Source organism: Dermacentor albipictus, chromosome 10 (genome assembly GCF_038994185.2).
Source record: "Dermacentor albipictus isolate Rhodes 1998 colony chromosome 10, USDA_Dalb.pri_finalv2, whole genome shotgun sequence".
In the NCBI taxonomy this organism is placed as follows: Eukaryota; Metazoa; Arthropoda; class Arachnida; order Ixodida; family Ixodidae; genus Dermacentor; species Dermacentor albipictus.
The window spans coordinates 64,304,813-64,319,976 of NC_091830.1; the positions used below are offsets into that span (position 1 = coordinate 64,304,813).

General features: G+C 47.5%; 1 protein-coding gene across 2 annotated transcripts in view; it reads right to left on the reverse strand.

Moving 5' to 3' along the window:
* The window catches only part of LOC135904224 (uncharacterized), a 107,277-nt gene extending 100,868 nt beyond the window's left edge, over positions 1 to 6,409 (reverse strand). For both annotated transcript variants that reach the window (XR_010565050.1, XR_010565051.1), the window contains exons 1-3: positions 6,300 to 6,409; positions 3,141 to 3,290; positions 414 to 480 (exon numbers count right to left, since the gene is read on the reverse strand). The gene's annotated coding sequence lies outside the window, so the exon portion shown is untranslated. The remainder of the gene's footprint in view (positions 1 to 413; positions 481 to 3,140; positions 3,291 to 6,299) is intronic.
* Positions 6,410 to 15,164: the final 8,755 nt, after the last annotated feature.

Consider the following 15,164-nt stretch of genomic DNA (forward strand, 5'->3'; position numbering starts at 1 on the left):
AGTCAACGCAGGCCAGCCTGCGCATCACTGCTATAACTACCATATCAACTACAGCGGCTGCGCGCTTTCGCAGAGAGAAAACAAATTTTATTCGGCCCCTCTCGACGTGATCCGCGAGAACAAGGTACAGGAGCAAAACAAGAGGCTTCAGCCAATCGACAGAACTCATGTCGCGATGACTGGCGACGGTAATGCGCTCAGCATCGAAGCTATATAAAGTGACCACGTATCGTCACCATAGAAACACCTTATATGTAAGGCATGTATTGCAGGTAGACCGCTCTCAAATTTCTATATCACCACTGTCTTTCATCTAGGGCCCCCCCCTCCCCCGCAAAGCCTGTACGGGGCCTTCGAAATGCCTGGCGCACCGCTGCATACGCTGAGAAACGCATCAAGGTGAATCTACTTACCCTTCTCGCGTTTTTTTCTGTGAAACTTGCGTAATCAAGTGGTGGTGGGGAAGTCCGTTCGTGGTGTCTGAAAGGAGATTCGTCAGGTGCTAGTGCGTTCCAATGTTGATAATTGTTCCCTCTCTGTCTGCAAATCCAACAGTACGTGCGCAAAATAATCAACATTCCGGCAATTTTGCACTGGTACATGCTCAGTGAGCCAATTTGGCGTGAGCTCCATTGAAGGGTGGCAGACGCACTCAGTGCATTCATGGCGCAGCTCGATAAAAGTGTGGCCACGAAAGACGCTCATGGAAAAGCGGCACATAGCTAGTGCCTTTGGGGCGCCGCTTTCGTATGCGTCAGACTGCTGTCATTGAGGAACCCTTAACGAATGGGTTCAATATCTGAAGCACGGGAGAAACTTCAAATGTTATTTAATGGCAAACGCGGCTGGTACTAAGGCAGTCGGGCTGCTCTCCCGTGGCACTGGTTCTACTGTACGCTGCTTCGAACCGCGCACTCTGTGCCTACAACTGGCGTCGCAGTAATGACTGCACGCATCGCTGGTTCAATTTGGCCGAGAAACGCGCAAATGAAAAGGACATTTTTTGCCATTATAAAGTGGCACATTCAATATGAAAATTACCCAGTAACCAAAGTTGGTGCCAGGGACGTTCATTGAACCGACTAGCGCATACCGAATCACCTAAGTTGGTATGCAAGAGGTTAACCGAAGTCGCAATGACGACAATGGCACTACAATGTTGACAGCTTGATTACAATATAATCACAAAGAAGATTGTCGTGGATGGAACAACGAAGGGGGTTTGACGACGGCTATGTGACGACGATGGCAAGAGGACGGCAGCACGACAATAATCCGAAAGCGAAGTTCAAATGAGAACGGTATGCCGATTATTGGATGACGATGGCTGTACGACTTGTATCCTGCATTCGCAAGCAGGGCTATCGGCCATTCCATTACTGAAGAAGTCAGATGTTTGCGACTAATTACCCATTAAGTCTATGGTTGACAGGGGACGGCAGACATTGGATAGCTGCCTTCAGGTCAAGAGATGGACCATGACAGATGATCTGTAACCAATACCCGTCAGAGCAGCACAAATAGGTGAGAGTTCTGCACCCGTCACTCAAGTAATGTGAGACGTCTCCAGCTGGATGGCGACAGATTTCTCGGGAATTCTGACTGCTCCGGCTGAGTTTTTAGAGGAGGCAGAGCCGTCCGTGAATACCTGGATGCGTTCTCTCTGGTTCTCTTACAGAAAATCAAGCATGGTTTGTTTAAGGGCAAAAGATGACACCTCCGGTTTGTTTTTGATGCCGGAAAGCCAAGAAGGACAGGTAGCTGATGCAGCCCCCACAGCAGTAAAGATAGTAGTGCTGCAGACGTGAAGTTCGAAGATATAGTTCCATGGTTGGTGGCAATAATTCCAATCAATGCTGAAGGAGGTCGATTGGCAGGAAGGGAGACGAAATGATGTCATGGATGATGGGTGAATTGCCTGATGTGCATCCTTAACGCTTCGACTTGAATGTACGTATTGATGGGGTAGCCATATGTGGTGGGTATTGTTGCTGCCGTGTATGCACCACTAGGAAGACAAAGACATATTCCAAGAACTTTACCTTGCACAGAGTGAAGGGCACGGAGGCTGGACTTGCCGGTCCCTCTAAGTGCATGTAAGCTATTGCATAGGAGACCAAGGAGCAGTGTACTATAGTGTTGGAGCATCGCCCTCACGAAAGCACCTCATAACTGTCCTGGAAGAAATTTGAGAACGTGGGTTATCATGGCTAGCTTCTTTAAGTAGGACATATGCGTACTCCAGGAGTAGTCTCGACCTATTATCACTCCTAGAATGCGGTGGGTCTTCTTGTATTTGATAGGCTGTCCATTAATTCTGTCAACATACGCTTTCCTTGCTGTGTACGTAAAATCAACCGCAGAGCACTCTTGGGAGGATACCTCCAATGCTCGTGATCGGCCATAACCTGATGTTAGTGTGGCCGCTTTTTGCAATCTGGCGCGCACCTATGGACGCATCACTCCTGATGACCAAATGCGAATATCGTCTGCATAGAGCGACGAATGAAAATATCCATAAAAATATCAATGGAAGTTTTAAAAAATGCAACCAAAACACTACTTTTGTCGCCATTTGCAGCTACAGCTTGCAACGATCTAAGAATTTGGCTTGTAGGCACATATTGATGATGTGGATTTTCTTCGTTGCATTCCGGGCAATATTTGTTAGCACGTGGTAAACAAAAGCTTTTTCACAATTTTCTGAAACACATTCTCTTGATCGAAAACTCAATACTTGAAGACTTCATGATCTCACAGTACGTGACCACCGTCGTAGCGAAGGCCACGCACCTAACATTGCCATCTCGTATTCATGGTCAAAAGACACCAATCAAACGCCAATATTAACCCGCATTCTGAGCTTTCAGGACGTGGCTTACGTTGAAGTACGCCCAGGGCCACCTTCCGACCTAGGCATGGTGAGCGCGGACGCATTTAAACTCCTAGAGGTAGGAGGAAAGGTAGAAGTAATGTTGGCTGCTTGTGCGGGCGAAGAGACATGAGACTATGTGAACCACGAGTCCCAAACAGATACTAACATTTCAAGGCGAAAATATTCTGTCACAATATAATTCAAGACTTTCAAAATTTTGCTCATCTGTGCCATGATGCCTCAGGCCAAGAGTGTAAAACCTTACCTTTTCTATTGTAGTAAGTACCACGAAAGACTTAGTTTGATCTTGCACTCCTTCACTTTGCCAGATTGCAGCTGTGGCATGTTACAACTATAACGCGCACGTTTGCGTGTGTGTGACAAAGCAGATGTTCTTATTTTTATGTAGTTCTTCCTAAAAAAAGAGAAAAAATTTCATTCGAAAATCACCATACATGTGTAATGACGATATCAGACAATGAACTTTATTTGGCAGAATAGAGACATGCGGAGTTTGACACGCTGAGAGTAACGTGATACAGAAGGGGTGAATCGATCCTTTGCCTATTTTCACACCTGTTAGCTTTGTATCTACTTTCAACGTGGCCGCGTTCACGTCTGCAGTTTCGTCGATGTATTATCTACAGCGAAAGAATGAACAATGCAATGCCTAACCTTTCGGCGCTACCATGAAATCGCATTTACTGCCCAGCAAACAGCTATGCTATATTGGCTTCAGCTTATGTAATCACTACTGAAACACGACGGGCCCTACTAACGCTATTACTGGTTTCATTAAAACATTTCAAGCATTTTTATGGCCGGGGGACTCACGCATTACAGCTGGAGGCATCGCGTTTGTCGTCTGCTACATTCATGCTCTGATATCTGCATTTGCAGTCCCTTGCTCGCACTCTGACTGCATTCTCGTGTCGCTTGGCAATATCTAATTACTACCTAAATATTGTTTTGCGAGTTTCCCTATTAAGAGGCCGAAAAGCATCAAATATTCGCTGTGTAATTATACGATCACCACGGCGGATTAAGGACAGCTGCTCCAACAAGCGCAGTCACCGCGTCCAAGATCTGGTGGCCCACCTGCCCCAATGCCCCATGAGGTGGGGCGAAGCCCCACCTCATGGGGCTTCACATGACAACCTGTCCCTTCGCCCATTTTGCTGGGGCTTCAATAGGATCGTTCTTTTCGGGCGCGTTTTAGCTGAAAAGTATGCAAGCGACCACAGAATAATTTTTCGCAGTCATTTAATGTTTGTAGATGTGAATTATGACCTCACAGTGCCCTTTTCTAGCTTGTACTGCCATATTGGTATTTGTCGCACTTGTGCTGTAGGGGTTGGAGGTCGCAGGGAGGTACTTGGGAGGAACTGGGCGTACAGGAATTTACTTACAGATATTTACGTTAGAACAACAGATGTATTCGACAGTCTAGCGTGGCTCCCAAATGGAGCACGCAAGACGCAGCATACAGGAAACAGCTCCAAACACACTGCTCCTCGAGCACGAGGAGACAGCTCACGAGCACGATCACAGAGCACACTCTGGCAGCCGCGCAACAGCTGCATATAAACACTCTGTCCTGCCTAGATCTCTAGGTGAGGGAAAACAGTTCGCCGCCAATTCATAGCGTCCAACGTCATCGTAGATGACCCACCTTTTTGGAGGAGGAGGGCTCACAAACACACGTACGCACTCGTTTCTCTCCCGCCACCGAGGTGAGACGGGCTTCGAAGAACTCGGGGCTTACGTCTTGAAAGGCGCGTGGGGAGGTGCTGCCAAATACCTTCCCTCGCTCATGGCAGACCAGGTCGGCGGTGGCGAGTTCAGTAACAAAGCCTGGTTTGTGGAACTCATCTTGGCCTTCCCGCGACAGAGAATCGCTGACGCGGCGTATTGTCCTCCTCACACCGTCGACTTAGTGGCGCCGTTCGACTAGAGGATGACGGTGGCTTCCCAGAAAATGCCGACGCCGCAGCCGCAGCTGGCTCAGAAAATTTTGCATGTCTGCGCCTCTGCAGGCCGTTCCTAACAGTGTCTTGACTCTCCTGGTCTAGGCACGGGCAGAGTACAATGATACAGAAAAATTTATACGAAGCTAGGTAGGTTATTAGAGTACCTACTTATAGATAATTGGGAGTTCTTTTTTCTGCCACCTTCCGTAGACTTAGTAATTCATTTGAACAGAAATAGGAATTATTACCGGGTGACACAGTCTCTGGTCCACTCACAGGTGTGCCATTCACGGTTTGAATGTGCACTTTGCCTTGTAGAGGGAACATCTAGGAGACGAAGGTGTAGTGTCCTGTTATGAAGGCGACTTTTCGGCTGACACAGTTCTCGCTGCGGCCCTTTTTTGGACGATTCTTTGAAGCAGCCTCCTTGTGCCAGCGCTGCGTATTTTCTTTGTGGATTCATCTCTTTTTAGAGGGACTACTATTCGTTGTCTGGCTCATCATCAGCGCCGGGTCAGAAGATGGGCTCACAGAGAATGGTTTCTCTCTGCATTGCTAAAACAGATTGCTGGGTGCGCTGCCTTACCAAGAATGGGACGTAGCACTGAACGACTTTGAACAGAGATGCCGAATGTGGCAGGCCATGAGCCAGGCGGCTCCCAAGATCAGGAGTAACCCATCAGCGGCCAGTACATGGTATATCGGGAAAATATAAATCGAGAGCAACTGCATAACTTTTTCAGCAGGGAATTGTCATAGAACGTTTCTTGGTTGAACCGATGAACGAATTTGGCACTGCGGTACACCCCTCGACGTCTCATGATCTTTAGTAGTATGAGAGAGCCGTAGATTCAGGTGACCTCAGTAGAATGCTTGGCAGTGTTGCTAATGAGTTCACAGCAAGTTTTGGAATTTTTCGGCACTGATACTCGACCTAGGTCGGTGGGGCGAACATGAAGAACGATTGTTTGGTGTTCTCTGGTACGAATTCCAAGAGTTCTGGAACGTCATTGATTAATGTACCACACTGAGGTCGTCCAAACGCCGGTATCCACCCCCTCTGTAACGCCCGAAAGGCCCGGAGGGTAAATAAGTAAATAAATTTTATTCAGCACAGGTTTGAAGTACTAATAAGTATGTTTTTTCTTGGGTCAAATATGGACGGTGAAATACAACGGTCAAATACGGAGCAATCTTCGGGCACTTCCTGCAGACATTCTTCAACGCGGTCTTCAGCGAAGGAATTCTTTCTATACACTTGAAAAATAGCGTTTCTGCGTCCAGCCAATTATTTACAGTCAAGTGGATGCACGAATAAAGTGCGTTATTGACGTTTCAACTGGGTTCGGCCTTGACCAAAATTCAATGCATGGCTTAAGTGCAGTTGTTATACATGTGCATATCAACCGGATGGAGGTGCGTTTACATGAAAAACAATCAATGAACCAACTTACCCAACAACGCATCCTGCTAAACTTCATTTCTTCTACATCGGGCTCTTCCTTTTGTGTTCTCCCTTCATCATGCCAAGCATCAGCGGTTTGCGCCTGTCCTGTCTTCTTACATGTGATTGTCTAGAAAGCGCAACCAATGTTTCCTATTACATTTCGTTTGTTTCATGACATTGCCATTACGGTGACGACTGGACTAGAGTCGGACAACCGAGCTTAAATGACGTCGCTGAAATTACTACAACCCCATCACGACCACGAGCACATGGCTAGACCCCAAAGCTTTCGGAAAATTTGGGTCACTTGGTCAGCGTAAAACGCAAGATCGAATGTCAGATAACGGAGCTACAATGATCACTATGGAATGGCAACGATGGCATCGCGCTTATGAGCACATACCTAGTGGCCTAGGCTAGCAGACATTTTGGACCACTGGGCCAGTGTAAGAGGATAGATAGATAGATAGATAGATAGATAGATAGATAGATAGATAGATAGATAGATAGATAGATAGATAGATAGATAGATAGATAGATAGATAGATAGATAGATAGATAGATAAATAGATTAGATAGATAGATAGATAGATAGATAGATAGATAGATAGATAGATAGATAGATAGATAGATAGATAGATAGATAGATAGATAGATAGATAGATAGATAGATAGATAGATAGATAGATAGATAGATAGATAGATAGATAGATAGATAGATAGATAGATAGATAGATAGATAGATAGATAGATAGATAGATAGATAGATAGATAGATAGATAGATAGATAGATAGATAGATAGATAGATAGATAGATAGATAGATAGATAGATAGATAGATAGATAGATAGATAGATAGATAGATAGATAGATAGATAGATAGATAGATAGATAGATAGATAGATAGATAGATAGATAGATAGATAGATAGATAGATAGATAGATAGATAGATAGATAGATAGATAGATTCAAAACACCTGAAATAGCCAAATAATGCTAATTGCAATAATGATTCGATTCATCTCTTCACAAAGGCGTTCACAAAGACGACGACGCCAAGCGTAGTACTTAGCCCGGGCACCTAGCGTCACTTTAGGTGCTGATGTTACGCTGGTTGTATCGCTTTCCACTTTCCTCTTCATACTATTCGCGAGACTACGCTGTAAACTAATGCCACTAAGCAGGACAGGAATAAAAAAGCTTGAGGTACGATAGGCGCGGAAACAGACTTGACGTCCTTCTTGCGCCTAGGTACCGATAGCAGTTTGACAACGTAATACACACTTTCATTCGGCTTAATCTACATACAATGGCAGTACCACAGGTGGGGTACTGCTTAAGCATTTGCGTCATTCTACACGCAATGACTTACTTCGATGAAAACAAACGTAAAGGCGACTGACGACCCACATTTCCTTCGAAATAGACACTCTGGAGATGTTAATTTAGTATGAACGGTAGCCTAAATGAAAAATTAAGAGAGAACTCATCTCAGAACGAATGTCGACGGTAATACGATTACCATTCAAGAAATGTACTGACACACCCCAGTGCTGAAGTAACGTTTGCTCAAAGAATGCCCTGGTTATTCTGAAATTTCCCCCATTGCTTCTGCTATACGCGCCATAGACTGTCTCTAGGATCGGCTCACATTGGTACTCCACTCACCCGCCATAGTGTCCCATAAGCATGATGAGGGAAACGACAAACAACGGAGGCGTTCAAAAGCAAAGTTCACAATAGAAGTTCAGAAGGTTTGGTTGTGGAATTTATTCGCTGGTTCTTTTTTTATCAACATACGCAGGGCATCAGGTAATATATAACGAAGAGCATGGGGGTGCAACCCTCCACCCCGTTCCAAAGGCGACGCTCATAGCATCCATCCATCCATCCATCCATCCATCCATCCATCCATCCATCCATCCATCCATCCATCCATCCATCCATCCATCCATCCAGAAGCATCTGCTTGCTAGATCAAAGCCACGGAAATGATGGAGCATGTTTTATTGAAATCTGAAGGTATATGCCCAGCCTTTGATTTTGGACAACTCTGGTCTCCTTGAACCTTTTGTGTTCAGCGAGAGCAGGGGGAAAGTAAACATGTCACAAGTAAACAGATAGAGAGAATTAGGAAACAGCTCCTTACGTTTTGCATTTTACAAGCAAGATTGTTTTAATGAACTAAATTTCCATGATTATATTTGCTGGAAACTTATGTCCAGCTGCTCAAGAACATTTTGGTGTCGCTTTATTTCCCTGATTTGTGTGTATATTACTGTTGAAGTTCTAACGTTTCTCATAGTTTCGTTTCATCGTTAACGTTGAATATTTTTCCATTCATGTTGTTCTGCACTGCGTCTATCTTTCGCGGCAGAGTGGGTGGTGGAGATTGCAACGTTGTATTGCGCTTGCATACTATAATCTTGGGGCAATGATGTGCGGATTATAAATTTAGGTAGACTATAAATTTAGAAGTTTTTCTATTTGTACTGATTACACTTCAAATGTGACAATACATATTTTGCAATACCCTTTCTTGAATGAATAGATTTGCATAAAACCGCTAGATCATTGTAGACTTCCCTGTAGTGGCACAGCGCAATTAGTTCAGGAATAAGCAGGCAGTCTAAAATAAAATGGTTGTCTTCTGTGCAGGGAAATGCTGCTATCGCAGTAAGAAAGCGCAAAGCCGGAAGAATCACTCAAATAGGCCGTCTTATTTTGTTTATTTTTGCCTGCGGGAATTTAGCTGCTATTAAATTTCTGGTGTACACCCATCAACATTTATGAACAGAAACGCTGTGAGCTGAATGGACCATCCTTTTATGCTTTACTAGGATGAATGATATAAACTGCTGCCAACCTGAGCATTATCACGTGGTATATATACTACTTAAATAGGCTTGGCTGAGGTGGAGTGCCCGTTTTTGCCTAAGTTCTTTTAATAACAGCCTTTGAATAGTGCCCTATGTAGAACACATGTAAATATCTGAATTTCACCCTAATTCCAGGACTTTGACTTTAGCATCCCATGCTCACTGCAGTCATTCCAAGGAGCCGCGCTTGTTCTTCCTGTTCTATATCAAGCATCACTTCCAGCAAGCTCACGCGGCAGTAGGTTTTAGAGCGCAGCTCTTTGGCGTCCGTTCCTGGGTTTCGCGTCGTCGTCGGCGTTGTCGTCGGCCTCGTAACCAGCTCCGCCCCCCTTTCATCCCCCCAGCGCTAGCAGCGACCGACTGATACCGCTGGATGCCGCTGACGTCGCTAGAGAGTCATGATAACGTGACTGCATAGAACACCGTCGCCGCCATGCAGAAAGAGGAGGAAAGGGTCGCCCCCCCCCCCTGTTCTTGTGTGGTGGATAGGGTGCTCTTCAGTTGCCGACGCGCCGGTTATTTCACGTAGGCCCCGGCACGTCGACGAATACGTGACCACCTTCCCACGGCTAGACCTGGTTCTTAGCGCTGCGGAAGCGAGGGTATCATATTGTTTGTGTCGGCATCGACGGCGTTGCCCCTGAAACCAACTCCGCAGCTGGAGTTGACTCACTATCGGCGTCAGCGGCATCAATCAGTCGCTGCTATCTCTTCCCTCCTCCCTTTATCGTGTTGTCCGCTTGCTGCGCGCGCTTCTGCCCCCATCGTTTGCCGCTGGGTGTAAACGCCGCCCCCCTCCCCCCTCTTCCTGGGAGTCTCCGGTTGTCAAAGCGCCAGCTCGAACTTAATTCCTTTCTTCGCTCCTCCTCCAATGCAACCCCTGTGCGGTGGCGATCAGAGAGCCAGATCGGTGACGGCGGATCTGTATATGTGCACCGCCCGAGCCGAAATTGCCGCTGCCGTTCGCCCTGTGCGGTGGCAATCAGAGGAAACAGCTTATTTGCTGCGCTCAAATTTCGCATTAGGAAGTAACGTAATCGTCGGTAATTTTTTTCTTTCCATGTCATAGCTGCCTACTTTTCCTAGTGATTCCTGATGCAACTTGTCGGATTTCGCATGTAAAATTTTGCACGAAGCCCCATTGTATCTAGAATATTTGAAACTTGGCTTTTCTATGCGCTAGTAGGCTTTGTTGGAACTCTTTATTCGAAAGTGCTACGTTTACTAAGTCGGGGTGTCTTTTCTAAACATTCATTGTTACACTTTCGACGAAATATGCTACATATGTTGAAATAGTAAAGAGTGTTGCCTGGCAAATCTCTTGCAGCAAAATGTGTTGATTAAGCCCTTCGAACACTCGGCTGAACCTTCTATTCTTGCACTATGGGGATTGCACTAGGGTGATCAACAGGAAAACATTGCACGTACATTTGTCTTACCAACATCTCTGATAATGTTTCTGTTATAACTCAACTGTTATGACTACTAACGGGCGGGAACGGCATCCGGCCGGACGGCCAGGAGCATAATAACGCCCACGAAATAACGGGAACACTGCGCCCGTTTATTCAGTGACAGCCCTTTGTTCAGACGTTCTCAAGCCGCTCCGACACGTGTGATCACGTCGGTCTCATGCCACGGCGAACGCGGTTTTCTCTGTCTTCGTTGTCGCTTTCACTTTCCAGCACTCTTCCCTCCTTAAGGTGAGTACCGCTGTACGGATTTTCGTATACGGGTCGATCTACGAAACACAGCTGGTTGAGCCTCTTCTGGTAGCGTCGGTATGCCAGCTGGTTGATCTTGCGAAGGTTGTGCCGGCACAGGACTGTATCGAGGACTGACTTCATCCATGTTACGCTGAAGCTCACCTTCTGCCATTTCAACGGTGATCATTCGGTATCCTCTTCTTTCTTTCACTGTGGCTGGCAGCCACCGTTCTCCATCTACGAAGTTCCGAGCCCAAACAGGAGTACCCGGACTCAGCTTGTTTTCTTGATCTGCCTGTGGACAGATAGGAGAGGTTACGGGTGGTGGAAGACATGTGTTCAACCGAGAACGGATCTGGTATCACAAAATTCGTTGAGACGGTGATCGTCCATCACCCAGGGGTGTTCTACGGTAGCTAAAGCACCGTTTAGCTTATCGCTCAGACAAGTCACCTGACCTAACCTTCTTGAGGCCATCTTTCAGCGTCCACACGGCGCGTTCAGCAAGCCCGTTCGATTTGGAGTGATATTGTGCCGCACGAAAGTGCTTTATGTTATTTCCTATCAGAAACTTCGTGAAAGTCTCTGGCGTGAACTGAGTTCCGTTGTCCGTCACAATGGTTCTTGGTATGCCCAGCGTGCTGAAGATTTCACTGAAGGATGTAACTGTCGATTGTGGTGTGGCATGACGCAGTGGAATTGCTTCGATCCATTTTGAATGTGAATCTATGGCCACTAGAATCATGGTTTTATTCACTGGACCAGCATAATCCAAGTTGACGTGTGACCAATTCTCGTGCGTTAGTGGCCAGATTACTGGTGTTTTCGCCGGTGGCATTGCGCTTGCTTGTGTGCATGTAGTACATTTTCTGCTGATTTGTTCGATAGCCCTGTCGATGACGGGCCACCACACGATAGTACGGGCCAATGCCTTCATTGCAGACATTCCCTGGTGCGTCTCGTGCAGGAATTGCAGCATGTCACCACGAGCAGCCTCGGGAATCACGTCTCTGTGACCCCAGTAAATGAGACCTTTGTAAACGGTTAGCTCAATTTTTCGTGCGAAGTATGGGTCCAACTGCGGATCGGGTGCTTTGCGCTCCTTGGCCAACCATGAAACACGTAGGACTTGACACTTCCAAGTACTTGATCTTTCTCGGTCAACTGTCTCATTGCTTGCGACGAAAGGGGCGTGTCATCCAGCTGCTGCAGCGAGTGCACGTACTCGTGTAGCTCCTCTGATGTGTCCTCGGTGGTTTCTAGTGGAAGCTGTCTGAGTGTGTCTGCAATCAGGTTGTCCGAGCCAGGTTTGTATTCTATCTTGTACTGGTATGCTCCCAGCAGCAAGGACCAGCGCCGAATTCTTGCAGCAGCCATGATGGGCGTGGGACGATCTTCGCGAAATATACCCACCAGCGGCTTGTGATCTGGGATCAAGGTGAATGTTCTTCCCAGTAGATAGTCCCGAAACTTTGAAACCCGAACACTAGGGACAACGCTTCTTGCTCCAGTTGGAAATAATTCCCTTCCGCTTTGGTAGGTCTTCGAAATAGAAAACCTATAGGCTTGTCAACGTTGCCAATGCGATGGCACATTACCGCTCCGCTTCCGCTGGGTGACGCATCGCACTCTCATTGCATAAAGCGTTTTGGACTTCTGAAACGGTTCCCGTTGTTGACAGTCCCAATTCCAGCGACGTTCTTTGGTTAGCAAATCGTAGAGCGGTGATAGCAAACTGGCCATATTGGGAAGGAACTTGCTGTAATACGTGAGAAGACCCAAGTAGGAACGCAGTTCGCTCACGGTCTTGGATGTTGGCGCCTTCATGATAGCATCCATGTTCTTCTCCACAGGTTGCAGCCCACCAGTACTGATCTTGTGGCCAAGATACGAAACCTCAGGCATCCTGAAGGTGCACTTCTCCTTCCTTAGCTTGACGCCGTACTCTCGAAAGCGCTGGAGAACTGCCTTGAGGTTCTTTCCACCGTCATTACCCTTCTCGCCAACCAGAACGTCGTCCAAGTACGCCTGGACTGGCGACAAACCGACCAGGACGCTGTCCATTATTCGCTGAAAGATAGCTGGGGCAGAATACACACCAAATGGCAGGCGATCAAAGCAGAATAATCCACGATGCATGTTAATGACCATCAGCTTCTTTGACTGCTCATTGAGGGGAACCTGGTTTTAGGCGTCTCGAAGGTCCAATGTGCTGTAAACGTCACCCTCGTGCAGTGCAGAAAAAAGCTCATTGATTACCGGTAGTGGGTACTGCTCCGTCACACAGCTGGAATTTACCGTTAGCTTGTAATCGCCACACAATCGAACTGTTCCGTCTTTCTTCATTACCGGAACTATCGGCGTCGCCCACACCGAGTGAGCCACCGGGGACAGGACTCCGGATTTAACAAGCCTGTCCAGCTCGTTAGAAACATTTTCTCGCATTGCTTATGTAAGTGACCTGGCTTTGAAGAACTTTGGAATCACATCCTCCTTCATGTATAGATGAGCGGGCGGAACCTTGAACAGACCCAGTTGAGGTGCAAACACATCCTCGTACTCACACAGGATCGCTTTCAAGTTGAGCCCTTGCTCCGTAATGCTGGACACGCTCAAAACCACAGCCTCTTCGTTGTTCAGCGCCTGGATGAGATCACGACCACACAGGCTCGGTCTGGAGACGCGAACAACGGTCAGTGACGCCGTAACAGTCGTGCCGCAGTGTGAAACTGGGAGCGTTAGCTTGCCGGCTATAGGCAACGGACCCAAATAGCAGGACAACTTCAAGCTGGATTTTTCAAGGCAGGGCCAGGTTGTGCGATGTTGGCAGTAGACGTCCCAGGACACCGCGCACAAGGGTGAGTGGTGTCAATTTCCATCACGGTGTCGGTTCCACCCCAGCAAAAATTGCGTCGTACCGGGCTGACGATTCCGTTGTCGGCGGTTGGTTGTGGCTTTAGTGTATACAACTGTGCGGAGAGCTCGGCTTCGACATTTTCCATTGAGCCGCTGCCCAGCGCCAAGCTCTGGTGCGGTCGCTTTTCCTTACATCGACACACAGCACCTAGGTGCCTCTTTTTCCTACATTTGAAACAGTTGGCGTGTTTAAAGGCACAAGTATCCTCACCGTGCTCACGGCTTCCACACCGATGACAACCTTTAGACGATCCACTTGCCTGACTGCAGGTTTTTCCTGCCTGTCGCTGCCATCGATCGCCCGCTACTCTGTGGAGCTCGGGCTCTTCTTTCAGTTTCGTCTGCTTCATAAGCTGAACACCCTGTCGTGCAGCCTCTGCTGCAAGCACGATGTTTTCTGTCTCCTGCAGTGTCAGTTTCGGGAGAGAAAGCAGTGCTTTCTGCACGTCACTGCTACGAATTCCGCACACGATTCTGTCTCGCAGCAGGAGGTTCAACATGGTCCCGAAGTTGCATTTATCAGCCAGGCGTCAAAGCTCCACGATAAACTGTTGACCTGATTCCTCTTCCCTTTGAATGTGGGTAAAGAACTGGAAGCTTGCGGCTATCTCATTTGGCGGGGGTGCGCAAAATTCTTCGAGAATGGTAACCGCTTCTCAGTAGGTTAACGCGCTCACTTTCCGCGGCCCACTCAGTACGTCGATAGGCTTCGAGCCCAGTGCCGAGATGAGAAACGCCCTTCTCTTAGCTTCGTCGACAATTTCGTTACCCTCGAAGTACGACTCAACTCTGATGTAGTACGACGACCACTTGTCCTTGGCGTCGTCGAACTGCGGAATTTGGTACGCCATGGCAGGAGTGTTCGCCGTCATCAAGGGGCTGGTTCATTGCTCGTCGCCACTGTTATAACTCAACTGTTATGACTGCTAACGGGTGGGAACGGCATCCGGCCTGACGGCCAGGAGCATAATAACGCCCATACAAGAACGGGAACACTGCGGCCGTTTATTCAGTGACAGCCCTTTGTTCAGACGTTCTCAAGCCGCTCCGGCACGTGCGATCACGTCGGTCTCGCGCCACGGCGAACGCGGTTTTCTCTGTCTTCATTGTCGTTTTCACTTTGCAGTAATTTCTTTTTATCTTAAAGCGCGAAGATCGCCTCCAAGTAAGGGGTAAGTCGGTTTGGAAGGTGGCAACAAATGCAATGAAACCACTGCGCTGTCGTTGTCCTCGGGGGCCAGACCAGCCCACCGTCATCCGAGCACTGACCAACCAACCTACTGTCGTCCGCTCCCAGCCCTGAAAGACCTGACCAGCCCACCGTCCCCGGCAGCTTGCGTAATTCTTACCTTCAGGGCCCTGCTTATTCC